General features: G+C 36.8%; 1 protein-coding gene across 11 annotated transcripts in view; it reads right to left on the bottom strand.

Annotated features, from left to right (window-relative positions):
* Positions 1-16,713, bottom strand: part of ERC2 (ELKS/RAB6-interacting/CAST family member 2) — a 407,180-nt gene that overhangs the window by 180,555 nt on the left and 209,912 nt on the right. The gene's annotated exons all lie outside the window — the stretch shown is intronic.

Here is a 16,713-nt window from a genome sequence, read left to right as displayed (position 1 = left end):
AAGCAGATCTTAAGGCTCTTGCTGCTATTGGGCTCATTTGTATTTTTTATGAGCTGATGTACTAGTGGGTAGAAAAGAGACAGACTCTCTCCTGGCAGATTAACCAGCCCCCTAAAGGTGCCTGCCATTAATTTCAGTTATTCATCTGCACATCTGTCTCTGCCCAACTGTGTCATGACTATTGCTTCTTGCAACTCACTTCATTTAACCAGGAACTTTTCCCCACTGAAATCTGTCAGCCTGATTTGCTGCATTGCAAAATCTAAATTCTAGTTATAAATTAGCTGAAGATCAGATCCCTCATTTCCACTAGTGGAAAATAAAATCTAAAAAAAATAATCTCTGATACCAGGAATTTTAAGGTAACAGTTAACAACCATGTTTATTCACTACACGTTACTGACATGACGGCTCCTAACAACAGCTGGTACCTCTATTATTTTCCTAAGAAAACATGCTTTGCTACCATCAGACTGTCCCAGCTCTGACTCTGAGGGAGCCAGCCACACTTTCAAAATCTCTGAAGGTCACACAGCTTAAACCCTTCAGAGCTTTGAAATTACCTAGGCCATTCCCCTACCTTCCAATGGAGGAAAAACTAGCTTGTTCCAGATTTGAGACAAACATTTTTTCCTCACTGGAGTGTGTTTCCTTTTGTTTTACCAAAGCTTTTCCCTCTTATACATCTTAATTTGTTAATGTTTTTACCTTCTTTTTCTTGACTTTCACTTCAACAACTGATTTTGACTGTTACTGCCACCTGCTTACAAAGTGTAGTTCATTAATGTTTCAGAAAGAATAAACAGTACATTACTATGCAGTTCATTGGAGTTCAGCTCTTGCCCCAGTAGTCCTTCCTTAACTTAAGGAAACTATAGAGTTTCCCAGGGTTTCCACAGATTTGACAAGCAGAACTCTGGAACCTGCTCTTCTTCACCTGGAGCTTGCCTGTACAAACACAGGACTGATAACACATTCTCTGTTACCAATGCCTGCTTTGTTTTTTGGAGACCCCAAGCTGATTGCTTTGTGGTTCAACTGATTCAGAAACAAGTGCTGCTGCAGCACTGGGATTAGAACACATTAAATAGTCTCTGTATGCATTTATGTTGTTTTCATGTAAATTCTACATAGAAGAATTTATGGCGTTTCTCATCTACAAAATATGCTCCAACCACAATGGTTAGTGTCAAAAGAACCACTTGGTACAGAAATTAGTTCATTCCTTCATGAGGCAAGATATTTGCCCTCAACATGAATCTTTTACCTGGTAGTCAATTAATCTGCCACTGTTCTTACCAGTTTGAGGTTTAGTCACCTGAAGGAATATAAATGAAGAATATTTTCTTCCTCTCATAGTCTTAGCAGATTTACCACCATACTGAGTCTTTCAAATCAGGCTATTTTCCTTACACTTTCTTTAAAACAACTCCCTGCTTGCTTTATGAAAACAGAATAACACAGAAAAAACCCACAACCACTGCTAGATTTTGCCTGTGGATTACCATGTATCTAACCTTTCAATATGTTTTTTCAATATATTTTTGTAATACCTAATAACTACTCAGTCAAATTTGATTATTTGCGCAGACCTGAATTCATCTACCCTAGGCAGAAGCAGGCACACTGGAAAGCTCTAACCATTAGCAGATTCCCACAAATCCTACCACACCACAGCTCTTCTGTGCCACAGCAAAAGGAGCCACTTTATTCTGAACAAGAGGTAAAACTGTCATTCTGCCCGGATGCACTGGATCACTCATAGGGCTGACTCACACAGGATCAAAGAAAATAAGCCACCATAGGTACACTTCTATTATCTCAAAACCTGCTTCTTCTAAAAAATGCAGGGTAGGAAAAAAGCTGTTTCCTATAAAAGTTGGCCTGGCTATCACCTGTGTCTGGGGTTTTTACATGCCTTTCCAGAGACTGGGGAGGACAACTTTAATAATCAAATTTCAGTCAAGGATGCACACATACATACAGTCACAGTATTTAAAACAAGCTAAAAATTTAGTGGGTCACTGAACACTTCCACAAGCAAACTCTTCTTACACTACTTATAGAAGGCAAACTCAAAGGTAACTGCAGATCAGCTGAGACAAATTTAGTGTAGACTGTTGCAAGTGTCTTATTTTAGTGAATATTAATTTAATTCTGAAGGTCTCAACAGATTCACTGCAACAAGATATTAATATGAACAATCTTTCTGGAAAATATTTTTTCCCCTCCTAGTGTCTCTACTTGATTCAATAGCGATTACTGCGAACTGTGTGACGTGTGCAAGTGTTCAAGAGATCATTATTGCTTCATTTCCTTTGGTTTATTGGGCTTTTTAACCTGTTCAAACTCTACCTTCTGCTGAGTCAAAACATGTGATAAAGTATCACTTTCCAGTGGAAGAACAAACATCTGTAATTTTTCTAGGAAAGCCCCAGCTGGCACAGCTGGCACAGGAACTATCCTACTGACAGAGGATGCAGAGAACATTCTGGAGGCACACAGGAAATATTTTGGCTGCCTTGTGTTTCATCGATCACAGCTGCTACAGAATCCATCTGAAGATGTTACAAGATGCCCAAGCAATGGCAGCCCAAGAGGGGTTTGAGTCAGGATTGCACCAGAAGTAACTCCAGAACTGGGAGCTTCTGGTAAAATCCTCAACTTAGGAGACAGCTCTGTGCTAAAGGAACAACATCCAAGTGTCACAGGTAGTTCATACTGGAACTCTCCTTTTACAGGGATGTTCTTTATATTACATTTCTGACAAATAAGTTAAAATCATGATAATAAATGAAAAATAAGCAGTTTCAGGCAATGCTGTATGACTACATTAATTATATGTATTTAGCTTGAAATAAAAATTAAATGGAATTCATATCATAGTCCAGTTTAGAATTCCTAGGGTAAGCATGCCTGGCCTTCACAGAATTCTTTATATATCCCTACATACTTTTGCAAATTCAAGTAGTGGCACTATGCCTTTCTAGGGTATCACATGGACACAGGATGATAACAGTCCCCCCACTACATTTTCAGAAATTTAGAATAACAGAAGTGATGGGGTTCATTTTCTGACCAAAGCAAACTACTCTTGACATGTTTAATGGACATATATTGCCAGTCTGTATTTTCAAATGTGTAAAGATCTTGTAAAACCTCAGAGAGATTAAAGCAGTTTTCATTAAAACAGCTTTAATTCACAAACCACAAACGATTGTGTGGAGCTAGTAAAAAGGTAAAAGAAGACAAATATTTCTCTTAGGGGAAAAGTCAGTAATACTGCTGCAACTTTTCTTAAATAAAAGCAATCATGGTTGCATTTCTAATTATAAAGCTTTCTATTTTCTAAAGATGGATAGGCTTTCAATGTTAAAATAGGTTTTGTTCAAAAATCTCAGGGAAAAACCCCAGTTCTAAGTCCAAAAGAACAAGTCATCTTTCTTTCTCACATGCTGATTGTGATCCACATGCACTTTGTCAGAATTTATCCTCACAAACAGTAAAATCAATTTAAATACTGCAGTGAAATCACCTGCAATGGAGCAAAGAATGAATGCTGCTAATCTAAAGAAAATAAAGGATGGACTGGTTTTAGGAAGAAAAATCATCTTACATTTAAGTTAGCATTTTCTTAAGCTTATTTGTGTACAATTCTTGAAATTCAGTACACCATTTGTGTTCTAATACATGGAACAGAAATAAAGTCACTGTAATTTGGCTCTTGACAGCTAAATCCACCACGTAATTTGAAGTCAGTAAATATGAAAGGCTATCACCTAAAGTAAAATGTGAGGTTGTGACATTACTACTGATTACTCCCTTCAGTGCTTTTGAAAAAATTATTCTCAGAGTACTTGATATTGGTACCTATCTTTCTGCTTTGACTTTCCATAGCACCACTGAACCATTTGAGAGGCAATGAAATAACCAACATTTATTTTGATCAGTGAAATTCTACCCTTCACATTCATTTTACGATGGGTTCCTTAGATGCCCACATCAAGGGTTACGATAGATATTGTGCACACTTTCCCAAAAATGCCAAAATGTTGCATGTTCTCCATCAAATTCCTAAGCAACTCAGAAATAGTTCAAAAATATGTCTAAATTTTTATCATCAGACCTTCCTTCCCCAGAGCAATGACTACTGTGAAAAAAACAACTTTAATTCTTCTTACATTTAAAAAAACAGCCCTCTCCAAACAAAATCAACAACAACAAAAAAGCACAGCTCCCCAGGGCTGCACTTCTGCAGCAGGGGGAATCAGCATGCATTACTTCACAGCAATATGTTCTGCCTGCTTAGCTCTTTAGTATATAAAGTCACTTCATCAACCCAATTATTTCTTTTTTTCCCTGTTTTTCCCCCAAAGTAACTCTAAACTACTTTAAAACACCTTCATTAGAGAAATGATTCAACAAGCACTGCTGCAAACCATGGAAATGTAAAAGCTGTTAAAAATGTATTAAATGCTGTCCATGCCACAAGGGTACTAGTGTAAAATGACCTTAAGTTTAAAGGCTCCCTATGAAGGCAGAACAGTATCTGCTCTGCTTCTCCTAATGAATAACAAATGGGCCTTCACAATTCATTTAGTTCAGTACAAGCTGCCATTACAACCCATTCTGTTTTTTTAACTTTGTGGTAATGTATCATCTTGCCTGACTCTATGTCATCTTCTTGAGGGTCACCAAAGGTATGTAACTCCACTCTCAATAATGAAAAAAAGGAGGAAGGAAAGAGAGATATGACAAATTTTGACAAAGCACCGACCAGTCCATTCTGATATACAGTATCACACAGTGAGGCTCATACTTCCTACACAAAAATGCTTCCTGAACTGTAAAGAAAGTCAGAATTTCACTGACTTTTTGAAGTCTTCAAAAGGATACTGTTTTTCAATTAATAACTAAAATAAAACAACACCTGGAAAATAATTCTTTGGCCTTCTATTTACTTTCCCTTGATTTTTGTTATGCCCCAAAATATAATCTGAATCTGAGCATTTAAAAAGGAATTAAAAGGCCACGAATATTTATCTTTATTTCACAGATATTTAGAAACACTCACTATGTTGCTATGGACAATTAGCCTTTTATCCAATTTTAGCTGGTAGTTTAACTCACTCACCCTAAGGTTTTAATTATCCCCTTACTCTGCATGCTCAGGCCTCAATTCATGCAGCTGGAAATCTGCCTCAGTGATGTTATAACCTTGTTAATGTAACAAAAGAGGAGTTTACTTAAAACTGTACTGACTGTGGACTTAAGCCAAATTTACTTGAAAGAGGAAAGAGACTGTCAAAAATCCTACAATAAACACAGAAATGCAGTTCTTTCATAACCTTCACCTTAATTCATACAGACAAGCAATTTACATGTAAGTGGATTCATATGGCCTGTGAGGGGCCTCCTCTCTGGAGCTGGACTATTCTCCATACCCTACCCTCCTCTTGAACAAAAAAAGCTCCAACAACTCACTTTACAAAAATGGCAGAGTATCTGCAATCTTTTTTAATCACAATAAAACATAATTAGGATAAACATTTATAAAGCTAGTCAGTATCAATAAAGGCAGCATAATTTCACAAAGCAAATTTCACATAAATTCATCTAGTCCTTCGTTAAATACATATTTAAATCAATAAAGGTTTTATTTGAAAAGTGGAAACTTGTACTAATGAGGTAATAGCTACATTAACCTTAAGTGGAACTTGGTTGTCAGATACTGATATCCCCTATTAATTTAGTTGCTAAATTGCAGGAGGGATTTCCTAAAGTCATCTGTTAATTAGATTCATTTTTAGACTAGATATTACCAAAAACCTACATTAGACTAAACAAAACATTACAGTATTGAAGTGTTGAAGGGAGATTATTCTGCGAGAAAAAATTTTAAATTCTATTTCTTAACAGAAGTGTGAAAATCCTGTAGGTAAATTTCCTTCCTGACTGGATCCTTGTAGTACTTTTATAAGAGAGCAGTGGGTACCTGGGTGGGATGCACAGACTCAAGAACAGGAACACTGGTTTCATTTCAGCAGTTGTCAGTTGTTGACAAAATAATCCAGGTGGGCATAGAGAGTAATGGGCACCCAAAACAAAACTGGAAAGCAATCAGGTTTGTTTCATGCCTGCTGCAAGTTGCAATATTTTTCATTAGGTTCCAAGTCTTTTCCTTTAAGCTCCTGAATGTCAGAGCACTTTCCACTCTGCTAGGAGGGTATCAGGTTGCTGCATGTTAGATGATGATCCACCCTGCTTCTTGGGCTGCTACTCTTTAGGTGTTAGACAATAATCCCTGCTTTTTGCTACTGAATTCACACTAGTCCCAACACCAGCTCCTTTAAACCTCCTAGACATCAACTGCTTAACTTTTATTTACTGACCACACAGGAAACTTCTCAAGGTAGGCATGGAAGAGATGGATGAAGTTGTCCAGCTCATAAAAAAAAAAAATTCACAAGTTAACAAAATGACAGTATTCCCTATTTTGGGACTTTTAGAATGGGGGTAAAAGCTCCTTTAGTTTAAAAGCTCTCCCTATCAACTGTGCTTAACCAGCCTCTGGGACACAGGTTACCATAACATGCAGACAGGTGACCACAACTACCACAAAGTCCCCTCACAAAAAAACCCCTTCCTTTGGCATTTTAGACTCAGTAACCATCTCTATTCCCTAACCATAATAAAGGCAAGGAGGTTGGAAACCAAAAGAACAAAGTAACACATTTAGACCAATCTACATTTCACCCTCCCACCTAGAAGATGAGAATCATGGAAGGTGGTTTTCAAACTATGCAAGAAGTTTTTTGGGAAGGAGAGAAGAATAATCCATCATAACTAGAATGATTTTAGCAATATGGTCATCGTCAGAGTCCTGTGTGGCCTAATTTTGGTCAGAGCTGAATGCAACAATGATAAACTACATGTTTGAGGTAGGAGTGGTTAGAAACTGGGAAGAATTTAACCACAAAAAAGTATTTTACATTTCTAATCTAAGCCAATAATTCATCACTTCCTCTTCGGTATCTGAACATTTACAAAACTGAAACTAGATGGATTTTGAGAAAATCATTATTTAATATGAGGGAAAAAATATATCAAACCTTTTATTTGCATCCCCCAATAAAACTTTTAGTATTAAAATATAACAAGATAAGCATAGTACTCCTACTAAAATTATGCAAGCTCCTCTACAAAAGTAACATTTCTATTTACCAACAACCATAAAATCTCTCACTAAAGATATTCTGTGTATGTTTGTACTGTCACCCAGCTTTTGTTTCACTGAAAAGTTTGTCTATTCAGTGGAAGCCACTTGACCCCAAGGAAGCAAGCCAAGGCATCCTTTTAAGGTGATGTTTATGCTGAACAAAACAGCTTGACTCCAGGACTTAGCACAGACTCATATAATGTACTCTCTTAAACAGGGGTTTTCTTTGCTGAGATACCTTGATAAACTGCACAACAGCGTGGACTTAGCTTGTTCACAATCAGAGAAAATTGAGATGAGCTCATCCTGATTTTCACTGTCATCACATAATTCATGATCTGTTAGTCTCTGCTAAACAGCAACACAGCACTGAAAGGAGAGGTGCTGCTCCTTGAAAAGGTAGTGCTTTAGCATATTTTTGTGTGCTATGTCATATTTTACCAATTATATTTGAAAAATTCTCTTTTTGCTGCAATGTTTCTATATTCACATTGTTCAGATAGCGTTGACAGTCATAACGTCATGCATGCTTTTATTATTATCTTGTTTATTACTGATGGATGGGAACCCCTAATACCTGGCCCTGTATTGATAAAGGGCATGGATCAGTCTTGTCAGAGTCACAATCAGTAATCTAGACACAGTCCAGAGGGAGGGCACAAACACCACCACCACAAGTGTGTCTCCTCCTCCAAAAGGCAAATTTTTTACTCATTTCAAGAGAGAGGTACAGACCTCTAGGAGGATACATTCTTACAGGTGTCACTATGTATGTTAAATAAAAGAGTAAAAGTTACTAATGGCCTTGCAGGCAGAAGGGCTGCCCTGTGAGCTCACACCTTACAAAGCACAAAAGAAGAACTATCAGTGAACCCTCTTGGACAAGACAGCACAAAACTTCATGCACACCTTGCACCTTACTACACAAGAGAACACAACTAGAGGGAACTAAGGAATGGGAATTTAGATGGTTTTTCACAGCACAGAGAGAAGTACTTGATTTGCAGGGGGCATGGGGAGGACTGAGGAAGCACAGGAAGAAGGGAGCAGTGGATTTACTCCACAGCACCTTAGGAGTAATGAGAAGGCAGAGGAAGCTAATCAAACCTTTCCCTTCTGCTAATAGGAAAACTGCTCCTGTTTGATTGCTTCTGACTCTGCTCTCTCCTGACCTTATAAGACCTTTTCCTTCTAGCAGAAAACATGCATTTCTAAGCACATTATCTATTTTGCATTTTTATACAATATTAAAGAATAATCCACCAGTTTAGTTTAAATGATCCAAACCTTTAATATTTCTTTGCTTCTCCATCTTCAAAGATCTGAGTTTACATTAAGTTCAGCATTATCCCACTGGGGACACCTTCAGCTCATAATTCCTATCATTGAATTGCATGGCCTGCATCTCAAGTATGCAAGATTTGCCACTTGAAAAAGAGAAAAAAAACCCACCAAAACCCTGACCCATCATATTTTGAGGTTTAAAATGCAGAAACATCTGCTAGAATCACACTGAGCTGGCCGAGGTTAGGACTATGGGAGCCTGCAGTTGATCAGTGCTGCCCTAGGTGTCACGGAGGCCAATGGGAATTACACTAAGAGGGTTTCAGTAGACAAGGGCGTAATTCAGTCAGCTTTAAAAAAATCCATGAAACAGAAGCCTAACTTTTTCTTTCTTTTTTTTTTTTTACTTTCAGCCTCCTACTCCTTCCTTTCTGACTTTTGAGCCATTTGCTCTTTTGAGCATATTATCAGAGGTGGAGGCATCTACATTCCCATGCTGGCTGAACTTCCAAACAAATGCCATCCTATCTAATAATTTTTACCATCATTATTGTTTTACCCAAGAAAAGTATTTTTAAGGCCAGTTTAAAACATAGAATACACAGCTTTGTCAAGATCACTAATTACAGGGTACCATCTTTTCTATTCCTTATACTTTCTAGCATTGCAAATAAAGAAATTATGCAATACAAACGAGACAAAAAGTGTTTAATACTTAGTAGACAGCATATTCACGTTATCTTCTTTATCTAGAAGATTGCTAAACTGCTCAGTAATTTAAATTCAGATAAAAATAACAAGCTTCCTTAGAAAACTTTAACCCCTAACATACTTAAACATAAAAAAAAGTATTTTAAAGAAATTGATTTAAAAGGAAAAATAATGGGAGAAGAAAAGGTAATGATTTTCAACTGCAATTGTTTCTTCACATTTTCATTCACATTACAGAAGGATAGAATACTCTGCATCTCCACATCCTTCAAGCAGTTTGAAACATCTGTAAACCTAAAACACTGTTAATCCTGGCTGTCTTCTAAGTGGTTAAATCACTAGAGAATTTCATGCAACTGTCATATCTCACTTATAACCTGCGCTTTAAACCAATCATTTTGTCACTTACATCATCTTGTAAATCCACTTATCCACTATACGGTAACAGAAGACGCAAAAAGCCATTCAAAGTGCGGCCATTGATTTTTCCATATTCTATTAGTGGCCTCAATATAACCCATTCTTAAAAGTTAAAATTAAAAGGGTTTCAAAATATTCTTATCACTGTGTGTGTTTCAGTGGAAGTGAGCAATGTGGGAGGAAAGAGCTGATACTGCAGATAGAAAATAAATTTTAGGAACACAGGTCAAGAACAACAACCAAAGAGTATAAAGAAGTCCATAAAGAGCCAGCTCTTGTCTATGAATTTGTCTAGCCCCTTTTGGGATCAGCTGATGTCTCTGTGGAAGCAAGTTCCAGAAGGTCACCAAGCAACCACTCCACAAAGCAGAACTTCTCCCCTTCAAATCAATCACTGATTCACTTCAGCAAGTGCCTGATACTCCTCATGCTGGGAGATCTGGCTAAACTCTACACTGAGTTTATGCCTTCCTTTCTGAGTCTTCAAACTTCAAACATATCCTCCCCCTGCTTTACCCTCCCCAGACTTAAAAGTCTTTTAAGTACCTCCCTCATAAAGCAGCTGCAGGATCCCCATGCTCCCTTTACCATTCAGGTCCTGTGGAAAGCACTAAACCAAAAGAAAAGTATTGTAAAATACTTTATTTTGGAAAATTGGATAAGTATTGTAGAATTTCCAATATAAAACGTTTGCTGGAGCACTGACTGCTAATTTTCTATTGAAGCAAGGTACCAGAATGGGTAAAAAACAATGGCAACAAAACTGGAAAACAAAGTGCACTCCTAGGATATAGATTGGGAATGACCACCAAATTCTCTTTCTGCCTGGCAGGTGCCTCAAATCATCTGGATCAAAGGAACCCAGAAGATCACTTGTACAACTAGAGACAAAATCCTTATGAAATGAAGAAAACAAGCCAGACTTATTGTCTAGCTCAGAAAAGCATGCTTAATCATTAAAGCCATAATATGCATTGTCTGGAATATGTCTGAACTCCTGGTTTTCCCTCAGACAATGCCTCTGTGTCATAAGCACTGCTACCTTTCCATAAAAGAGAGGAAGACATTGTCTCCCTGGAAACACTTGGAAAATGTTGCTACTGCCCTCTCTCACTGTCTAAATGGGACAAGAATCAATGGGAAAGGATCCAACTTCCTTTATTTGAATATTGATATAAAAGTAGACAAAACATAGCATCTCATACTAGAGTTTGAAGAAATCCTAAACTGATCTTACTAACCTTCAATAGCAGGTGACAACCTATTTTGAAATTAAATTATGACCTTAAAAAGAATAAAATTAAGAAAATAAATTTGTTTCCCATGCTGATGAAATTTCTAACATTTTGAATCGTGTAGAATAAAATCAAAGTATACTATCCCTTAATCTGAACATAGGAACCTAAGTAGGAACTTGGTGACACTCAGATGTCTTTATCAGAAGCACTGACAAGTTAACAGCTCACTCATTCTATTCTCACAGAGAGAAACATTTTACTGCTTCGAGCCCCTTCGTTGTTTACAAAAGAAAAACATCTTTTCATTTTAGTCAAGAAAGCTTCTGTTCCAGAGAACAAAGCCTTCATTTGGCCTTCTCTAATCTTTATGGTGTTTGCAAGTTGGTGTCAGAAATGTTAGTCAAGGCATGCTGTGTTACAGGTCTGTGGGGCAAAAACAGTCACAAGAGACTTTCCACCCAAGTTAGGAGACCACATTACCATTCTAACTACTTCCTATGGAAGTCACAGTTGTATCAACATCCTGCTGGTTTGTTTGTATTTAACTTGGGATATGACTCTCTACACTCTCAGCATGAATCCTACAATTAAATTGAAGCAGTCCACAGGTTACTAAAAAACAGCCTAGTGTTCTGCATTTGAAATCGCACAATTTTTGAGACAGTCAACTTGCTATCTGAACATGTTTATAGTATACATGACCACAGCTGCAACAAGTCAAAATAATCTTTCTAATAAAATTATTTTAAAAAGTACATTTCTTCCTGAAAATTATTTTTTACAGCTATTTATACACATTCTGTTATCTAACCTACTGAGTAAAGATATGTTAAAGAATTCACATTAAAGAATTTATCAGAGATATCCTTCTCTATATATAAGCTGAAATACAGCTGGAAAAGTAGGAAAAAAATTCTTCTTCCAAAATAATTCTTTATTAATGATATAAGAAATCTGAACCTTGTTGTGTTTGCTTGAGCTTCAAAAAGACTCATTTAATGTTCTGTAGCAACTACTGCTCATTCAGCCTGGAATTATTCCCAAGGTGTGTACTGGCTGTTTTTAGAATATACCAGCATTTCAAAAGAACCATAAACTAAGCAACTCTGCCCACATCTTTTAGTGAAATGCCTCAGTTTCTAGTGTAGGGAAAAGAACTGATTATCTTCCTTTCTGCTTTTCTTTTGGAAAGATGGGTGCAGGGGAATGTTCTGCCTGGCTGTAACAGAGAAAGCAGGCAGGTCTGTAGGGAAGCCATCCTTTCAAGTGGTTTAAAGAAGTGAGTTCCACACATTTCAAAGAGCAGCTCCAACTCAAAATCACTTTGCCAATTTCTCCTACCTTGTTATATTCCTTTGCTCCTCCTTCATGTTGTATGGAAGAACCAAAAAAAAAAAGGAAATTAACTTAAGGACTACATGCAAGTAGAGTCCATGCAATTTCATCAGGGATTTCCCTGTCAATGAGTGTCATGCCTCTGGCCTGTGCTTGCCCTGAACAGGTGAATTGCATACATAATTACTCTGAAACATTCCAGATGCACTGGATTTACTACTCACACAGAGATTTCAGAAGCCCTTTTCACTATTGCTGTACCCACAGCAATGAGGAAGAAACCACGCTCCTGTGGGTGTCAGAACCTCTTAGGGTTGAGCAATTAGGACATAAATAAAGGCAAACATGTTGAGTTCCCTCCCCAGGTGTCAGGTTCAGAGGGTGATGGATGGAAATAGTAATTGGATAATGTAAGGCAGGGACATGAGCTGATTTGTCCAGGTGCTGGAAACACATCTAGATAGATTCTCTGGACATCCAAGGGCTCTTGTCAGAGCTGAAACTCCTGCTGAGCTGCTACACAGATGTGAAATCCTCAACTTCTACTCCAGTAAAATTTATAGATGGAAAAAAGGGCTATGTCTGCAGAGAACCAGATGGATGGTAAACTTCCTTATACTTCTGCCACAAGTACTTCATAAAGCATTTTGACTTCTGTACAAATTCTGACGTTTTAGTTTTACATTTTACACAGTCTTCCCCTTAGGCTGTGACCCCTGACTTCCAGAATCCCTTCAAAGACCCTCTTCATCCCTGCAATACCCTGAAAAGTCCACTTGAAGCCATTTGTGTGCTTTTCCATGCCTGAAGCTCTTGCTCTACCAGGCAGGAGGGCACCAGTCGGCCCTGGTGACAGACAAGGGGACAAAGCACATTCTCCTCCCGGCAGGACAAGCTCCCTCCTCACCCCGAGGAGCTGCTCCTACCCAAACCATGGTCCTGCACCCAAGACTGGCATCTAGTGGCAAATCCAAGTGTCCTCTCCTTCTCTGGCAGAGCAGCTGAACCACTGACCCAGCAGGCAAAGGGCACTGTGTGCTCAGCACCTGTGCTCAGAGTGGCAGCTGCTGGGACTGAATGCTTGGTGGAAAAAACATTTAATCCCCTTCTTCCCAAAACTATTACATCCCTGACTATACACAGGTGCCTTTAAATGAGTAAATCTATTGAAAACTAAATATAAGCAATTTCCTTCTATTATTTTCAGTGAAAGAAATGGTGACCATACTTAAAGGAAGGGATGTTTAATTTTATACTGTCACTGTAAGAAAGTTTACTGCAAAATCTAATTTAAAGTATATTTTTTGGACAGCACAGTAATGTTCTGTTTTTGTTACTGAATAAAATAACTAGTAGCTAGGTTTTTCTTAGGAGCTCTTTAATGATCCATTACTAACCATCCAATTTATTTCACATAAGGGAAAATACATTTTCTTCTGGAAATTTGTAGTGAATTTCAGGGCAAAGTCAATTCCAACAAAACTGATTTAGCAATACCCACAGGTGATGGCATGAACTCTATTTAAGGCAAGGAAATTGCCTTTCAAACTCTTGGCAAGAATTCTGAAAGTTTCAGAGCAGTGAGTATGCTGAGTTAACAGAGGAAATACTCAGTAATTAACAACTAAATCTCAAAAATTAAGACTTGTCAGATCTTCAGGTCAAAACATGAAGTTCTGTCTTTTGGGGGATTAATCACACGGCCACTCACCGAGTGCAGTGTTTGCCACATGTAACAAAGTCACTGAAAGATCATCAAATTAATGCAGAACCACAATGAAATATTTTCTAACCTTGTACTTAAACAATAAATAGAGTAAACATCACAGAAAGTTAACGATTTTCAACCAAGAAAACACTTAATTTTGATAACAAAGGGGGGAGCTTGGGTGTTAGAGTTTTGTATTTTCTTTTTAACTTTAGAGGTTGCAGTTGAAGATAAAATGCATATAGTTTAAAACTTGAACTTACAAAAAGAGTGACAATCATTTTTATATCTTTTCCACCACATGTCATTAGACTTTCTTTTATGACTTTTGGCTCTCCAGGTCAAACTTTATATCTTCCAAAGGGAAAATAATTTCAACCATTTCTAAAAAGATTATCTGTCCCATGGAGCAAAACCCACTTTCCATGAGGGCAGGCATTTATTTCGCATACATATATATATAAGGCAATTTTAATATTATGTAAATACTCATTTATCTATCTATACAGCTACCTAATTTTGTTACAAGCAGGTTTATGAGTTTTGGAAGGAACCACCACACAGGAAAGGAGATCTGTATGAAAGCACTGTGGTCATGAAAGTATGCTCCACAAATATGGCATTTCTGAAACATCTGACAAACCTCCACCACATCATAGCACTCAAACTTCTCCTACCCTCAAGCTCTTCATGTTACAAAATGAATAAGCTTTTCTAGGCAAGCCTTGTGAAGTTCTCAGGAGGTTGTGCTCCTACTCGTGGACTCTCAGAAAACAAAAACAATGTCTGGAAAAAGCAGTCTTAGGATATATTTCTAACTACCATATTTAAAGCTCAGGCCAACTGAAATATTTCTATGGATGATAAATACATTTCTCTAAAAAAACATTACCATGGATATTGTCACACTATGTAACAGAGATTTTTTTGAAGTATCATTTACTAAAAAATAAAAAGTGCATTGATTTTTGCTTTATGCTCAGACATAGAAAGAGCACAAAGCAACAAGACAATTAGACAAAATGATGGATTTGAACACATGCTGCATTTTACTGTTAACATGTATGCATAACTTCCATTAATGTCACTATGAGTTATGTGTGCACTGCTAAAATAATATGACCATAGCAAAAATATTTCCTCCAGAACTAATATAGTAATATTTTTAATAGACATTTCAAAAAAAAAAAGATTTGGAAATTAACATGCAACTGCAACTCCTTCTTACAACTTATACTTTCAAATTCTTTAAAATAAAATTAAAAATTAAAAAAAACTTTATTTTTTTTCACAAATTGGCATCAAGTTAAGAAAGAATTGATTTATCAAACTACCTTTCATTTAATGGCTACTTAATTTGTTTCCAGTTCATAAAAACCAACCAGATATAAACAAGACTAGGCTATTCCCCATTTTTATTCTAAACTTCCATAAATAACCAAATTTATTTAGGAACAAGAAATGACAAAAATTTGAAGAAGTTTTCTAAAACTGACAACTGATTGTGGCCAGTAAATTAAGATGGATCTTGACAATGACAGCCAGATGGGCCTAGAATGCAGAGTTATGGTTGGAACTTGAACATAACATAAGCATAGGAAATCATCATGAATGCTCTTAAACACACACTTCATGCCTATTTAACTGGAAACTCATAGCCAAAAACTGCAATCAGTCAAAACTGATTTTTTTAAACAATAAATAGAAATTATGGTCAATGCTTCCAATTAATAAGTTACCTTAAAAAAACTAGGATCTTTGCTGCTGAGTCTTTCACTTCTAATATCACTCACCCAGCCCTTCAGTCATAAAATAGAACAGCTTCTGTCAAAATGAGTTCTACCTCACCAGTTTTTGCCAATCTCATTTTCCAGATTGTTCTGTGAGGCTTTGCGTACCAAATTTAAAAATTTACATTAACAGAATTAGAGATTTTTCCTCTATTTTGATCAGCAATTGTTAATTGTGATTTAAAGAAAAATCTTATGATTAGGGCAAAAAAAAGGCACTTGAGGAAACAGATCAAAGCACTATACAGAAAATAAATAACTGGCACTGAGCATCTGAGTTATGATGGGGCAACTTAATATTTAAAAAAAACATTTAAAATGTATCTATTAGAAAATATAATGCCCCATAGTATTCTAATTCTAATATGTGATTCTATTTTTTGCATGGATGTAGACCTCATTAAAGTCAAAACCAGAAATTCTTTAGATATCTCTGGAAACATTTGTGCTTCCATTACAGCATTTCTGCACCTGTATTACCTGGCAGACATTATTAAAATACACTTTTATAAAACCCTGCTGACTAAGTGACTCCATTTCAACTTTGCCTTATTTACAATAACATTATGAAAATCATTTTTTCTGATTATTTTCCTTCCTCTAAAATCAAGGATAACTGTAAAAATTGACCTGAAGTTATATATGGCTTCCTCCCTCAAAACAACTGTTTCAAAATTACAACTGTGATTTTTCTTTGTTGAATGTTAACCACATAATTATCAGCCTAGCCAAGTCATAGCAGGTTCACCCTTTTTGCCAATTTTAAAGATCATTTCAGAGCTTTAATGCCCCATAATTATAGACACTTAGATTTAAATTATATGTCTATCTTCCTTTTTCATTCTGAACACATACACAGTGGTAGTGTATGCAAAAAGTCTTTGTTAGTTTGGGGGTGTTTTTAACCAATTCAAAGCAATAAGCTTTGCACCATCAACAGCAAGTCAATGACTTCCTTTCCTTGCATGTGGCACTGGCAGAGATTCCAGCACTGCACTCCCATTTTCA

Source organism: Agelaius tricolor, unplaced genomic scaffold (genome assembly GCF_023055355.1).
Source record: "Agelaius tricolor isolate 1412-34295 unplaced genomic scaffold, bAgeTri1.0.p SCAF_14, whole genome shotgun sequence".
NCBI classification, from domain to species: Eukaryota; Metazoa; Chordata; class Aves; order Passeriformes; family Icteridae; genus Agelaius; species Agelaius tricolor.
This window is presented reverse-complemented; position numbering and strand designations above follow the sequence as displayed.